The sequence below is a fragment of the Peromyscus eremicus genome, unplaced genomic scaffold, assembly GCF_949786415.1.
Source record: "Peromyscus eremicus unplaced genomic scaffold, PerEre_H2_v1 PerEre#2#chr22_unloc_1, whole genome shotgun sequence".
Lineage (NCBI taxonomy): Eukaryota > Metazoa > Chordata > Mammalia > Rodentia > Cricetidae > Peromyscus > Peromyscus eremicus.
Genome location: NW_026734286.1, coordinates 2885957 through 2901605, shown reverse-complemented (window position 1 = coordinate 2901605; position 15649 = coordinate 2885957). Strand labels below are relative to the sequence as shown.

The 15649-nt window shown below is 40.5% G+C and overlaps 1 protein-coding gene across 1 annotated transcript in view; it reads right to left on the bottom strand.

Moving 5' to 3' along the window:
- LOC131900711 (zinc finger protein OZF-like) overlaps positions 1-15130 on the bottom strand; it is a 42781-nt gene extending 27651 nt beyond the window's left edge. The window contains exon 1 of the mRNA XM_059252028.1: positions 14772-15130. The gene's annotated coding sequence lies outside the window, so the exon portion shown is untranslated. The remainder of the gene's footprint in view (positions 1-14771) is intronic.
- Positions 15131-15649: the final 519 nt, after the last annotated feature.

Here is a 15649-nt window from a genome sequence, read left to right as displayed (position 1 = left end):
CAAGAGCCCAAGGCACACTCATCATTCCTGGCTTCTGATGTGTTTGGGTTTCCACCCAATGATGCCTGCAGTCAGCAGAACACAAAGTCTCCCAAACCAGGTCCTCACAAGAATCCCGCCATACTAAGCAAAGCGTAAAAAAGACTTCCCCCACCCTTCCCCGGCTCGCTGCAACTATCCGTGCTCCCGATTGGCCAATTCATTCCTTTTAGTACTATGGTCCCTGATTGGAGAACTCTACTGACTCAGCGATAAGTATCAAAACATTCTAGGAAAGTTCAGGTGCAAACCCTGACTGCCCACACTCTAGAAGGCGAACTTCAGTGAAAGACATTCAGGGCTACACGGTGACACCCTGACCCAAAACGAAACCAAGAAGCCCGGCATGGTGGCAGGCATTTTTAGTCGTGATCACTAGGTGGAAGCTAGCCTGGTCCAGAGAATTAGCTCCAGGACAGATAATAGTACCCAAAGAAACCGTGTTTCGAAAAACCAAAACAAACAAACAAGGAAGCAAAATAAACAACAACAAATTTAAAAACAAAAACTCTAACATATCCGTACTCTCTGGAATGAACCTGTTCCGTTTTGCCATTTCACTGCATTGTAAGAAAACATGCTCTGGGATTTGGGATGCACTCACTCCCTCCCTCACATACACAGTATGCCTGCCTTTTCCATAAAGATAATGCATTAAGTTTGCTCTATACATTCCAATATCTTGCCTCAAAGGAGAAAACGGAACTTCAGGATAGAAGCAGGCCCTAAGCAGATTCAAGCACAGAAACCACATGTAGGGCTTGATAGGAAACCTCAAAGATTAGGGATGAGGCAAAAGCCTGACTTTCTCACACTTCATGTTTCAGTATATTCATTTTCTGCCAATATAATGAAAACACACCAACAAGGGTATGCAATTACTCGATGGATAAAATAGACATACATGGCAGGAGTACTCAGAGTTATAAAAAGAAATTCTTGAACTTCAGAATAGGTTTTCTTTGCTCAAGGTCATGAAGAAAGCCTCCATTCACTAGAGGAAACACTCCCAAGCATCAGGATGACACTGATTACTAATAAAGAGCCCTGCAATGGTCATTCTCTAGTGATGATGCAGACACACAAAATGATTTATCCTTGGGATCTCATCATGCCAGCTATTGCTTCCATGACCATGAAATAATTCTTTCAAAACTAAGATATTCTCCAGAATTACAATGTCACTGACACCCACAATAGATTTACCTATTTTATTTCACCATTGTGGGAGTTTTTCCTACATGTGCAGCAGTGTGCCCCATGTGAGCTTGGTACTCTGGAAATGCTATTTTATTCCCTGGAACTGGAGTCTCAGACTGTTCTGAGCCACCATGTGGGTGCTGTGAATCAACTGTGGTCCTCTGGAAGAGAAGTTTGTGCTCCTAACAGCTGAGTCATCTCTCCACCCCCTATTTGGGTCTACCAAATTGTGTCTCTACAACATGACCATCACAGATGTTCTTCATAGGAGAGGGAGGACTGTGGTGACTAGTCTTAGTCATGCTTTGAGTGACTGTCCTCCTAGCTAAGCAACCTCCATTTGGGGTATGTCCAAAGATGATCACAGCTGGGCTGATTAACCATTTAAACCCCACATGGAGAGTGGAGGAAAGCACAAACTTTTCACCTGAGGATCCAGCTGGAAGGAGTCTGGTGAAGGGACAGCTTATGCCGAGGCAGGGAAGAATGAAGGGGGAGGGGAGTCTCTGCAGCTACAGAAAAGCTCTCATCCTGCTGGATAAGGCTTTCCAGGACCAATGTGTCAGTTCTGAAATTGATTACACCAGTGTGTGTGGCATGTGTGTTTAGGAGTGTAAATTCCTCTTGGCACGTTGTTCCCCTGCTAAGCACTAAGTGACCCTCTTCAGACTAGTTTTGCCCTGAAGTTTGTCTTCTGATATTATACTAGATATGCCCTTGTATTAGTAAGGGTTTCTATGGCTGTGATAAAACACCATGAACACAGTCTACTTGGAAAATAAAGATTATTTTCACTTCCAATCCCACACCACAGTCTACCACAGTCAAAGAAATCAGAGTAGGAAGCAAAGGCATGAAACCGGGGGGGGGGGGGGCAGAAAATGAAGCAGAAGACATGGAAAATATTAATTAGTGGCTTGTTCCTCATAGGTAGCTCAGCCTGCTATTTTATACCATGGAGGACCATCTGCCCTGGGGTGGCAGTGTCCCTAATGAACTGGGCCTACTTACATCAATCATTAATTAAAAAAAAAAATGACCACAGGTTACGGTAGTACATGACTTAAACTCCATATTGGAGTTGGGAATTCTACATCTAAACAGTTTCAAGGCTGCTAGCTGAGATGGACCAGTTGCACAAAATACCTGAGTCAGGACTTGACCATAATTCTAAATTTTCTCAGGGTCCCCATAAGATTACCAGAGCCACAAATCAACAGGAAGTAGCCTACAGAACTATACCTAAATTCCTAAAATATTGTTTATGAATGTTTGTTTTCATTTAAGGTTGGTTGATTATAAATTGTTAACGGTCATATGTCGGCAGCAGTAAGTTTGCTGCCTTAGTTTTAAATGCCCTTTTTTGTCCTGTCCCAGTTAAGTTGTTTGTGTGAAAAATGTGCAGTTGGGTTCCAGAGGGTGCTGGGGATCAGTTCCCCTGTGGTTTTTCCTGTTTGGAAAACAGTGTCCGGCTTGCCTCCGGATACAGAGTAACCATTCCTTGACTCCTGCTCTTAGAGGGGTATATAAACCCATGTTGGTACGAATAAAGAGAGCTGCTTCCCTGACGAACTGAAACTGGGCGTCTAGAGTGCTGTGTAACCTCGGCGTCCCTCGACAGATTTTGTACTCCAGCTGCGGGGGCCTCGGCAGTAATAGTCAATCTCTTTCTAAGAAGAAAAAGGGATATGGTATAGAAATGATGGGGGAAAGGGTAGATTATTCTGATGAATTACTGAATCTACTTTAATCCAAAAATATAGCTGTTAATCTCAAAATATTTTACATTGGTATGGATTTTAGTTTAATGATACAAATTTAAAGTCAATTTTGTTATACTATATGTATATTTCTACTCTTGTTTAAGGTATTATGTTTATGCAGCTCATTTTAAAATATATAATTAAAAATACAGATTAATACATAGTCACCTATAATAGTCACATTTATAATCATATTACTTATGCTTTCTAGGTATACAAAAATATATTTCAATTAGATAGGTAATCTTCAAATACTTCAAAGACCTATAGAATAAGCATTTAAAATGTTTTGTTAACCTAAAGGTTTGCATGACAATGAGACACATCTGCTCCTGGCAGCACCAATTTACTTCAGAGATGATAGGCATTGAAGAAACTCCTCATGGAGTTTTCTTTCAATGTGGAAAGGCTAGACATTTAGGCAAAAAACTGCTCTTGCCTGGACTGCTTGACCGTATCCTGTATAAATTGGATATTCAGGACCCACAGAAAAGTGACCACTAAACTTTGTCAAAACAAGGTGGAATGGTCAGAAACAACTGCCAGACATTTTACAGGACACAGAGAAAAGTGACTGATGAACTTTGCCAATATAGGCAGGACAGTCCTTCAAATCTCCTGCTTCAGAAAAAGTCTGCAAATACTCTAGGCTTATAGGCTAAAGATGGATGCCCCAATATTACAGAACTTTTGATAACTGCCCAGGTAGCTAGATGTCTCTGTCATTTCTAGAGTTTTGGAAGTTGCTTCCAATGCACTTCCTGTTTACTCAGGTAATATATCCTTCTAGGGTCTTTGGTGGAACTGAAGACTAGATAGTTATAATTATAGTTTTCCTTAAAAGATAAAAGATAAATTAGATATGAAACTTTAGACTCACTGAGATAAGATAGATAATTGAATGTTTTCTCTAATTTTGTCAAATACAAATAGACTAAATATTATAACTGTAATTCTTGCTTGATAACTGTTTTGTTATATGTAATTTTACTATGTTAAAGTTAAAACCTTCTTTTTTGATTAGACAGAAAGGGGGAAATACTGTGAGATGTCCTTCTATATGCTCTGAAGATGTGTTGCTCTAATTGGTTGATAATAAAAATGTTTGGCCAATGGTGAGGCAAGATAAGGTTAAGTGGTACAATCAAACTGAGGCTAGAGATAAAGAAGGGCAGTGTTGGGGCAGACCCCATCCAGCCAGCTACTCAGGAAGCAAGATGTGTAGAAAATAAAGTAACAAGCCACCAACCACGTGGCAAAGCATAGATGAGAAATATGGGTTAATGCTGTATGGTATTTAGTTTGTGTTCTGACAAATAAAGCTTGTCTGGAGATCAGAGGGCAGAGCTAGTCACTAGCTAAATGTAGAGGTCAGGCAGTGGTGGCACACACCTTTAATCCCATCACTTGGGAGGAGGAAGCAGGAAGATCAATGGTTCAAAGCCACCCTGGGCTACACAAGATTGAACCAGTCTTAAAGAGAAACAGTGTCAGGTAGTGGTGGCTCAAGCCTTTAATCCCAGCACAGGGAGTCTCACACCTTTAATCCCAGGACTAGGGAAGTGGAGACAAAAATATAAGGCAGGTAGAAACAGGATCTCAGCCCCCATTCAGTCTGAGGATTCATAGAGACAGGATGCCCTATTCAGACTGAAATTTCACAGAGGTACAAAGTCTAGTGGGTGCTGCTCTGCTTCTCTAATCTTTCAGTTTTCACCCTCTGTTTCTGATTCTGGATGTTTATTGTTAAAACTAATTAGGATCATGATTCATTAATTTAAGGGTTAGTAATAAGCCTGAGCTACTGATCAAGTTTTTATACTTAATATAAGCCTTTGGAAGCAGCTATGAAATAGGGTGGGACAGAGGAAGAAACTCCATTTACACTTTATCCCTGACTGTGTGTGATTTGACCAGTTCCATTTTGAGGACTGTACCCTTTAATTGTGAGATTGAAAAAAAAAAAACCTCTGTCTACCTTAAGTCACTTTTCTCATATTAATGATAGCCAGATAAAAAACCTAATATAAGAATTAGATATGAAAAAGTGAAAACATTGGTATAAGTAAACCTAAACCTTGGGCATTTTTAACTTGTTTTGGAAGGAATGTGCAAGAATTCGCAAGAAATTTTTCTTTGACATGAAAATTTGCCTGAGACCAGATCTAGTGGGGTTTATGTTCCACAGAAGAGGTCTGGAGTTGTTTGGGTTGAGGGGTGTGGCAGAGAAGGAGACTGACATAATCTGAGGGTGAATCAGGATGACTGCCCATTTATTGAAAAAAGAATACACGTTTAATAGTTTATTGTAGCACAAAGAATTAAATGGAAGAAAGAAGGCACGTGAGCTCAGGTGTGGCTTGAGATCAGGGGTTGAGGAAGCTAGCATTGACCTTGACAAGTTAATAGGCGCCAGTCATTATTAATGGTAGGGCCACAAGTTCCTCTTGCTAGAGATAATGACTCCCTTTTTAGTAAGCAGGAATTTATTCAAGCTCCTGAGGGAATGGGGACTTTTGTCTAAATGCCCGGCCTTGGAAAAGGGATTTTCTAGGGGGATCAGATACTCCATTATACAATATTTTAATTTTTATATGGCTTAGTTTAATCTATATAGCTAAAGCTTAAAGTGAGCAAAGATGAAGCTAAACAAACATTACTGTGAACCTGAGAAGACCTTAGGAATCTACAAATGTTGATTATCAAATATACCATATCAAGCATATGTTATTTAAATTTTTCTATCAGCTTGGTGTTAACTTGTAGAGTAGTAGGTGGAGTTATCAGGCTATATGATTTCATGGTAGAGGGGATTTTTTATTTGGTTTAAAGAAAGTACCACTGTACACAATTTCATCCTTCACCAAAGCCTGCACAAAATTTCCCAAAGGGAAAAGCATAATAGTGAGAATCATTAAAAATGAAAGTAAAGGGGTGCTGGAAAATTGTGATCCACAAAGTCAAAATGCTAGAACATTGTCAAGTAGCAATTGTTGTCATGTCAAAATAAACACACTGAACAAAGCTGAAAGACTCATTCTAGCATGCATCACAAACAAAAATGCTGAAAGAAATGCCTACAGAGGAGGCATAGATCAGAAAGTTTCCATGGGGGAACAAGGACTCTGTCAGGAACTAGAGTGAGGGCCATTCCTGTGCAATTAGACTCAAGAATACAACTTCATTCTGACCTATATCAGAAAACTTGAAATGAACTTGAATGTAAATTGTGGAGTACTTTGGTAGAGGAAAAGAATGTCAGCAAGCTAAATTTTTAAACAAAGGGAGCAGTTGGAATTAGTAACAAGTTAGTACTACGCACTGGAACAATAGTGAAGCAGGTAACATGGGGGAAACTCAACAGTCTGGGAGTGGCTGGAGGTTTTCCTGTGTCTTGTAGCCACTCAGTGCCAAATAAACACACAGAGGCTTATATTAATTACAAACTGCTTGGTCTATGCCTCAGACTTATTATTAACTAGCTCTTTCGTCTGAAATGAACCCATTTCTATTAAGCTATGTATTGTCACATGTCTTGTGGATTCACCTGTGTTCCGTTACATCTTGTCACCCTGGCAGCTCTAAGCATCTGTCTGGACCCTGCCTTTCTTCTTCCTGTATCTCTCTTGGATTTCCTGCCTGGCCATAACCTTTCTTACCATAGGCCAAAGAAGCTTCTTTCTTAATGAATGGTAGCAACATACGTTCACAGCATACAGAAAGACCATCCCATAGCACCTGGGACTCTAATTGACTTGGGATCTGCACACAGCACTCTGAACAATAAATCTATCAATCTGTGGGTAGCCTTCTTTGAATAATCATTGTTAGTGGGCTGTATCTATATATGCTTTAAAAATAGCAATAAGCAGTTCCTTTATTCATGCCTTCATAACTACTTCTTGTATTTCCTGTTGGAAAACACTGGACGCAAGCTGATTCACAATGAAGAAGTATGAGGAGCATGTGCAATAAGGGAAAAAGTTCTCAAAATAAATGTTCTAGAATAATCTTTATTTATTTGTCTGTTGTTACAATTTCATCATTTAAGTAATTGGGCCTGCACATTTTAAAAACCAGTACAAAGGAGAATATCATATGTAGTTAGCTAGGTGTAACCAGAAGGTTTCTCCAGTCCTACCTGGCCCTGCAGTTCCCCAGCCACTTATAAAATAATCACTCAGAGGCTTAATATTATTCACAGACTGTATGGTCTATGGCAGGCTTCTTGCTAGCTAGCTCTTTCATCTTAAATCAACCCATTTCTATTAATCTATGTTTCGCCACATGGCTGTGGCATTACCAGTCTGCTGGCATCTTCCTTCTCCTTTGGTGGCAGCTGGCCCCTCTCTCTTCTCTCCGTTCTTCTCCCTGTCTCTTTCTCAGATTTCCTGCCTGGATATAACCTGACTCACCGTAGGCGAGAGCAGCTTCTTTATTAACCAATCACAGCAACACATATTCACAGCATACAGAAAGACATCCCACAGCAGCTAGGATTATGAAATGTAATCCTATGAGTAAAAACATTGATCTCTGTGTATGTTATATACTTTTTAAAAATATTTTTTCACTTATTTTACATACTGACCACAGCTTCCTGTCTCTCCTTTCTCCTGGTCCACCCCACTTCCCATCTATCTCATCCCCTTCCACCCCTCCTCCACCTCCATTCGGAAAGGAGCAGGCCTCCCATGGGCTTGAACAAAGCATGGCATATCAAGTTGAGAAGGACCAAGCTCCTTCCCTTGTGTCAAAGCTGGGCAAAGTAATTCAGCATGAGAAACAGGTTCCCAAAAGCCAGCTGAGCACCAGGGACAGATCCTTATATCACAGCTAGGAGCCTTACAAAGAGATCAAGTTACACAATTGTCACACACATTCAGAGGGCTTCGATCAGTCCATTGGAAGCTACCTAATTGTTAGTCCAGAGTCCATGAGCTGCCATGAGCTCAGGGCAACTGTCTCTGTGGGTTCCCCTGTTATGATGCCCCTGGCTCATACAATCCCTCCTTCCTCTCTTCAGCAAGACTCCCAGAGCTAGCCCAGTGCTTGGCTGTGGGTCTCTGCATCTGCTTTGATCAGTTACTGGATAAAGTATCTCTGATGACAATTAGGGCACTCACCAATCTGATTCCAGTAGATGGCCAGTTCAGGCACCCTCTCCACTATTGCTAGGAATCTTAGCTGGGGTTATCATTGTAAAAAAAAAAAAAAAACCAAGAAACTAGACATCAAAATACCAAATAATCAAATTTAAAAATGGGGTACAGATCTAAACATAGAATTCTCAACAGAAGAATCTCAAATGGCCACAAGACATTTAAGGAATTGCTCAACATCCTTAGTCATCAGGGAAAATCAAAACAAAAAGATTCTGAGATACTATCTTATACCTGTCAAAATGGCTAAGATAAAAAACACTGAAGACAGCTTATGTTGGAGAGAATGTGGAGTAAGGGGAACACTCCTCCACTGCTGGCAGGAGTGTAAACTTATACAGCCACTTGGGAAATCAATATGGTAGTTTCTCAGAAAATTGAAAATTAATCTACCTCAAGACCCAGCTATACCAATCTTGAGCATATACCCAAAGGATGTGCAATCATACCACAAGGACATTTGCTCAACTATGTTCATAGCAGCATTATTCAGAATAGTCAGAACCTGGAAACAACCTAGATGACCCTCAACTGAAGAATGGATAGGGAAAATGTGGTACATTTACACAATGGAGTATTACTCAGCTATAAAAAAACAATGACCTCATGAAATTTGCAGACAAATGGATGGAACTAGAAAAAAATTATTCAGAAGTAACCCAGACCCAGAAAGACAAACATGGTCTGTACTCACTCGTAAGTGAGTATTAGGAGTAAAGTATAGGATAACCAATCTCCAATCCACAGCCCCAGAGAGTTTAGATAACAAGGAGGGCCCAAAAAGGGATGCATGGATTTTCCTGGGAAAGGGAAAAAGAAAAGATCTCCTGGGTAAACTGGGGGTGGGAAAGGGGGGGAATGGAGGGATGGGAACTTGAGGGAGCAGGTTAGGCAGGCTAAGTGTGGGAGGGAGGTTGCAGGGGACATGGAGGAGGAGAGTAACTAAAGAGATGTCTTGATGGGGGGGCATTTGGGGGTTATGGAGAAACCTGTTGCCAGGGAAACCCCACGAACCCACAAGGATGTTATTTATGTCTTTAAGAACCAAAATCTCTTTCTTTCAAAGTCCCCACCAGATAACAGGTACCCTTAGTCATGTAGTCTGCTGACATCTTTCACTGCATTATTTCTGGCTTGTACTATGCCTTTGCTTTGAATAAAGTTACCCTCTAAATGGGAATTGAAGGAGAGCCCCCCTGCATAGTGGGGACACCCTCCCAGACCCCAGATTATGCATAAATCATACTCAAACATCTGTTTTCATAGAAAGATCCTTCATTAAGTGAGGAAGAAAAGTTAAAGTAGCTGCTTTCTGACTCAGGCAGAACAAAAAACAGCAGCACATGACCTTGCAGGTGTAATTTTTAAGAAGAGAAAAAAGGGAGGTCTGTGTTAGAATGGGCTAGGATGCTGTGGTATGTTCTGATTGGGCATGTTAATTAGGTGAACCAAAGGGGTCTTTTGATTTTGGAACTTCAATAATTTGATAGGTGGACCTTGGTAGTTGGCCTCAGGAGGAGGAAGTGGCCAAATAAGGGAACAGACCTTGGTGGTTAGCTTTAGTAATGTAATCTACTGGGTTTTAGCAAGGCAGAGGGAATGGGGGAGAAGGGCAAGGCCTCCCAGAACATGTTTGCCATTATTGGGCCAGCTAGAGTCCCTTCAGGAATATCCCACTCAGACCCAACAACCAATTAAGTACTTTAGGTAGGTAAGGGAAGTAAATAAATTTTCCTCTCTCATTACTAAAAATTCCCATTACTACTTTCTACCTCCTCTCCATTGTCACATGTATGGCCTCAATCTAATCAGTTTTGTCAAAAAAAAATCATCAACCTGAGGCCTCCATGTCCTACAAGTTGGCTGATAATGGACTGCCTCTGTCAGGTTGTTCACCAGGACTGGATACATCAATATAAATACAAGAAAAGTGGACTATGACTCTGCCAAATCACAAGCAATGCAGGACTCCTCAGTGTCAATTTAGGACAATTTCTCTGGCCCAAGTCTCTAGCCTCTTGGAACTGATGGAGAATGTTTTGTTTTGTCTTTGTCTCCTTTGTTTCTTTTTCTTCCTGTGTCACTCGGAACATCAGCTGGAAACAACTGTGATCTTACTGACTTAATACTACACAATAACGATCATCTATGATAAAAATATTGCATTTTTGTAGAAGTTCACTGGATAAAGACACAGGGAAAGAAGAGGACTCTCATTGAGATGAACTCAATTTCACAAAAAAGTATTCTACAATGCATGTACCAAATTCTAAAATTCCCGAAACACTTGAGATCGAATCAGTTAAAAAAAACAGGCAAAATGGGATTGATCTTCATGAAGGCCACCCCTAGGTAAGAAGGTATTGGCAATTGATGGCTTTGAAGGGAAAGAGAGTCATTTTTCTTCAGGAATGTGGCCACCAGTAGGTTTCCCATGCCCTGTGGATAGCCACACACATTTGGACAGCAGTAACTGAACTCAGTGTGTAATCAAAAACAAAAACAAAAACAAAACACAAGTAAATTACGAGATGGCTGCTGGGGGTGTAAGGCATTGAGCTGATTAAAATACATCACTTCTATTCAGAAAATCCCCCCAAAACAAACATATTTAAAAGGTTTTGTTTAGATTTTTATTAATAAAACAAAACAGATGTCTGTAGGGCTAGGATATGGGTACGCATGATAAAGGTTGCCATGCAAGCCTGAGGACCTCAAACCGTCTCGAGGATGAGGAAAAGTGAATACTTAGTGTTGGTAGGAGTTTAAACTGCTATAATTAACAAGCAAATCACTGTGAGTTTGCCTCAAAAGTAAAATACAGAATTACCATTTCAACAAACTATACATCTCTCCATATATAATGAAGAGTCCAAACATCTACCACAGATACACGCACACACAGGGTCACTGTTGATCTGCTTCCAATAACTAAAAGAAGAATCAGCCTGGAGGTCCATCAGCTGATGTTGCATAATAGAAATGTAGCACATAAACACATCGGAATTTGACTCTGCAATGAAGAAAACTAAAATGAAATTTGCAAGTGAATGGATGAAACTTGAAATATAATATAGTGAATGAGCTAACCGAAGTGCCCAAAGTCAACTGCTGTCTGTTCTCTCTTATATGTGGATTCTGCCTTTAACCTCTTACTCATCTCTTTTAGAACTGGACTGAGTGTCCATAGAGAGCACAGAGAAAAAAGGTTCCTTGAGATCTGTGGGCAGGTGGAGGTGGTACAGGCACAGTAGCAGGCATGTGATGTGCAAGTGCAGTAATAGATACACTAGGACTGCAAAGGTAAAAACAAGTAAGGGACAGGGAAGAGAGGAGTTTGGAGTATCAAGGTTCGGGATTATCCTCAGCTATAAGTTGATTTCTGGAACAGACTGTTGGTACACACATGTTCCTGTCTAAAAAAATAAAATCAGACATGAAGATGCAAGCCTTTAATCCCAGAGTGAATGACACAGAGGAGGGTAATCTCTGAGTTCAAGGCTACCTGGTCAACACAATGAGTTCCAGTGTGACACAGAGAACCCCTGTCACCAAAAACAAAACAAAACAAATAATAAAAAATTATATATTAAATATAAATTAAAAATAAATATCAAAGTAACTACAAACACAAGAGTAATTAATATATTATGAATGTACTGTACACTCATGTCAACCTTCAATTAAAAAACATCTCCATCAGATAAAGAGCAAATTTGTCTTTCTCTCCTACGAACTTTCTGCAGCTTTCTCAATGGTTCGAAATTACACCACCTACAAAACCAACTATCTGAAGGCAACAAGAAAGAGATCAAGGACTGCAATCCCGGAAATTACATTACAGAATTCACAGTCCCGATCCCTTCTGTTTCAAGCAGCGACAAACACTATTCCAGAACCTCTACACATGACTATCTGGCCCATTTGACATTCAGTAATGTTGGGAATACTTTCCAAAATTCCAGTTTTAACCTCAAAAATGATCACTGCAAACAAACAAAATATGAAGCAAAATGAAAATTTTCTCTTTTTTTCTTGTCTTTCTTACTTTCTTTCTTTCTTTCTTTCTTTTTTTTTTTTTTTTTTTTTTTGGTTTTTTCGAGACAGGGTTTCCTCTGTGTAGTTTTTGGTGCCTGCCCTGGTTCTCGCTCTGTAGACCAGGCTGGCCTCGAACTCACAGAGATTCACCTGGCTCTGCCTCCCAAGTGTTGTGATTAAAGGCATGTGCCACCACTGCCTGGCCAAAATTTCTCTTTCTTCAGACTTGTAATTTTGACCACTGCAGTAGGGAATAACAAGAAAAAAATGTTACACATTATCATAAAAAAGGGAAAAGGGAAAATGCAAAAATCATACTAGATGAGGTGTTAAGGGGTAAAGACACAGTCTGGACTCAGCATCACCATCCCGTCATCTCTTTAAAACCTGTATAGCACAGGTTCATGGCAAGGACTCACACAAAGGTGCCGGGGATTGTGGGGAAGCAGCTTCACCAGGACAGAACAGTGGGGACTCAGGACTCAAGGCTGCCTGTGGGGTGCACACTTCAAGTGCATGTGGGCACAGGCATTGCTGGGTCAGACTCCATATTCCAGCACCACGGGAAACTTCAGGTGCTAGTGCCACATAAGTAGTTAGTGTTGCAAACTGCCATCAAAGATTCTAGAAGCCCAAGACCCATTCACCATTTCATACTTCTGATGTGTATACACTTTCAGATGAAAGTGTACTGTTTCATACACGATATAAGTATTTATATTTATAAATTTAAATTTTATATTGTAAATGTAAAAATGAACATAAAGTTAATAAGTATTTAACCCTCAAAGTTGGTCTTCTTATCTTATGCAATTATTTTGCCTATCATTAGCTAGAATTATCTAGTATATTACTAACACTCATTTCAATTTGTAGTTTGTAAGCTACATATATATATGTGTATATATATATATATATATATATATACATACACACACACACACACACACACACACACACACACACACACACACACTTTTGTCAGGGGAGGATAAGAGCATCACTGTGAAGTCCAGGCTGTAACTTTCTGTGTAGACCAGGCCTTACACTCTGTATCAAGACCAGTGTAGCAATAAACCCACAAAGCTTCAAACAAGCACATATTACCACACATTAGCCAAGAAGCTGTTTCCAGAATCCATGAGTTAATAAATAAAATGTCAGTACCAGGCACAGGTAAATGGTCAGAGATGGTTCCAAGGCACATAGAACAATATAGGTGCTTGCTATTGCTGTTGGTTGCCCACAAAAATTAGATAATAAAACCCTATTGCTAAAGACACCACACCACTTTGATTGCACAACATGGAAATCAGTTATGAACTGACCAGGAAATCAGGTACCTATCTTTCAGGTCTCCTCCACAGGAGGCATGTCATGCCTAGTACTTTGACAGGGTCAAAAACCTATGGCGAGGAAATTCATAGGTCCTCAGGGAGAGCCTACTAATGTTCTGTTCCTAAGCGCTCCTGTTGACACATTGCCTTCTAAATATTTGTGTTTCTATCCATGAGTTTCTATTGTTACCAACCTGGATCAGATAAGCTTCTAAATTTAGCGGTGGTAGTTTATACAGAGAAGATTACTATTTCAATTATGAAAATGAGCAACTGTGACTACTGAACCATAGACGGGACATTTTTATCAGATACCTAACCCTCAAAGCTCAGGAAACATTGCAACAGGTGGCTGAAATGAGAGTGTAAGAGCTGGAGGATGGGGAGTACTGTGAAAGGCTGTGCTCTGTGCATGACATGAATGTTGCTTCATGAATTCACAACAGCTGTGATTAAGCTCCCAAGATCTGCATGTGCTCCTAGAAGTGAAAACTCCCAGCAATACACTGAGGTTTACGTTGAGGCTTCACCCCTTACTGAAATCTCAGTTTTAGTTGATGGCTTCTAGGGGAGGGAGAGTCAGTCTCTGTCTCTGTCTCTGTCTCTGTCTCTGTCTCTCTTATTTCAAGACAGGGTTTCTCTGTGTAACAACTCTGGCTGTCCTGGAACTCATTTTGTAGACCAGGCTAGCCTTGAACTCACAGAAAACCACCTGCCTCTGCCTCTTGAGTGCTGGGATTAAACGCATACACCACCATCACTGAGTGAGAATCACTTTTCTTCAGGAACGTGTCACTGGTGAGCCCACCTTATGCTGTGTATGACCCCATGCACACTGCACATAAGAGCTGCACTAATTAGAGTGGGGTAGAAGTAAATTATTTTCAAATGAAATAGAGCCTGTCTTCATCTGTGTGTATCTATAATTCCCCTATTCTATGTTATTCTGAAAATAGTTACTCATTTCTTTAGACGGTAAATAATAGACCAAATCATATGATGTTTTCAAACATGCATTATCTGTTGACCATGACAGGCTGAGGAAATCAAGTTATACACGCTGCATAACTATCCTTTTCATATTAAATATTAAATATAAATTAAAATAAATTGAAAATCAAAGTAACTATACACACAAGCGTAATAAATATATTATACATGTACGGCACACTTAAGTCAACTACACAGCAGTCTGGACTCAGTATCACCAACCCGCCAGGACAAGGACTCACCCAAGAGTGCTGGGGATTGCCATGAAGCAGTTTCACCAGGAGAGAAGATGGGAGACGCGGGGCTCAAGGCTGCCTGAGGGGTGCACACTTCAAGTGCACGTGGGCATAGGCATTGCGGTGCCAGACTCCACCTTCTACTGGACAGCTCAGCACCAGGGAAATCTTCAGGAGCTGGCGCCACATGACTACAAAGGGGCTAGTGTCCGACACACGACAACCAGGTTTCCAGAAGCCCAAGGCACATTCACCATTTCGTACTTTTGATGTGTCTCTGGGAGCTGCACTCCGCAATACGAACAGTCGCCCAAAACAGATCCTGACAAGAATCCCCTTATCTTAAGCGAAGCGTAAAAAAAGGCTTCCGGGATGCACGCCCGGATGAACATGCATGCTCCTCATTGGACAGTTTATTCCTTTCAGTAGTTTTGTTTCTGATTGGCTAGCTGATTCACTCCGCCCTCTCAGCTTGCAGTATCAAAATATTTTGGTAAAGTTCCAGTGAAAGTCGCCTACAGTACACTTGAGAGACTACGCTTGAAAAAGACGTAGTTCTATAAATTCAAAGCCATTCAGGGCTACATGATGAGACCCTGACTCGAAACGAAACACAGAAGCCCCACGTGGTGGCAGGCATTTTTAATTCCTTCCGTCCTGAGACGGAGGAGGAAGATCACTTAAATTGGAGGCTAGCCTAGTCCAGAGAACTAATTCCAGGGTAGCCAATACTACCCAAAGAAATCTTGTCTCGAAAAAAATCAAAGTAACAAACAAGCAAAATAAAAACCAAAAATTTAAAAATAACATACCATCCTTGCACTCTGGAATAAACGTATTCCATTTTGGGATTTCACGGCATTGTAAAGCAACATACTCAGAGA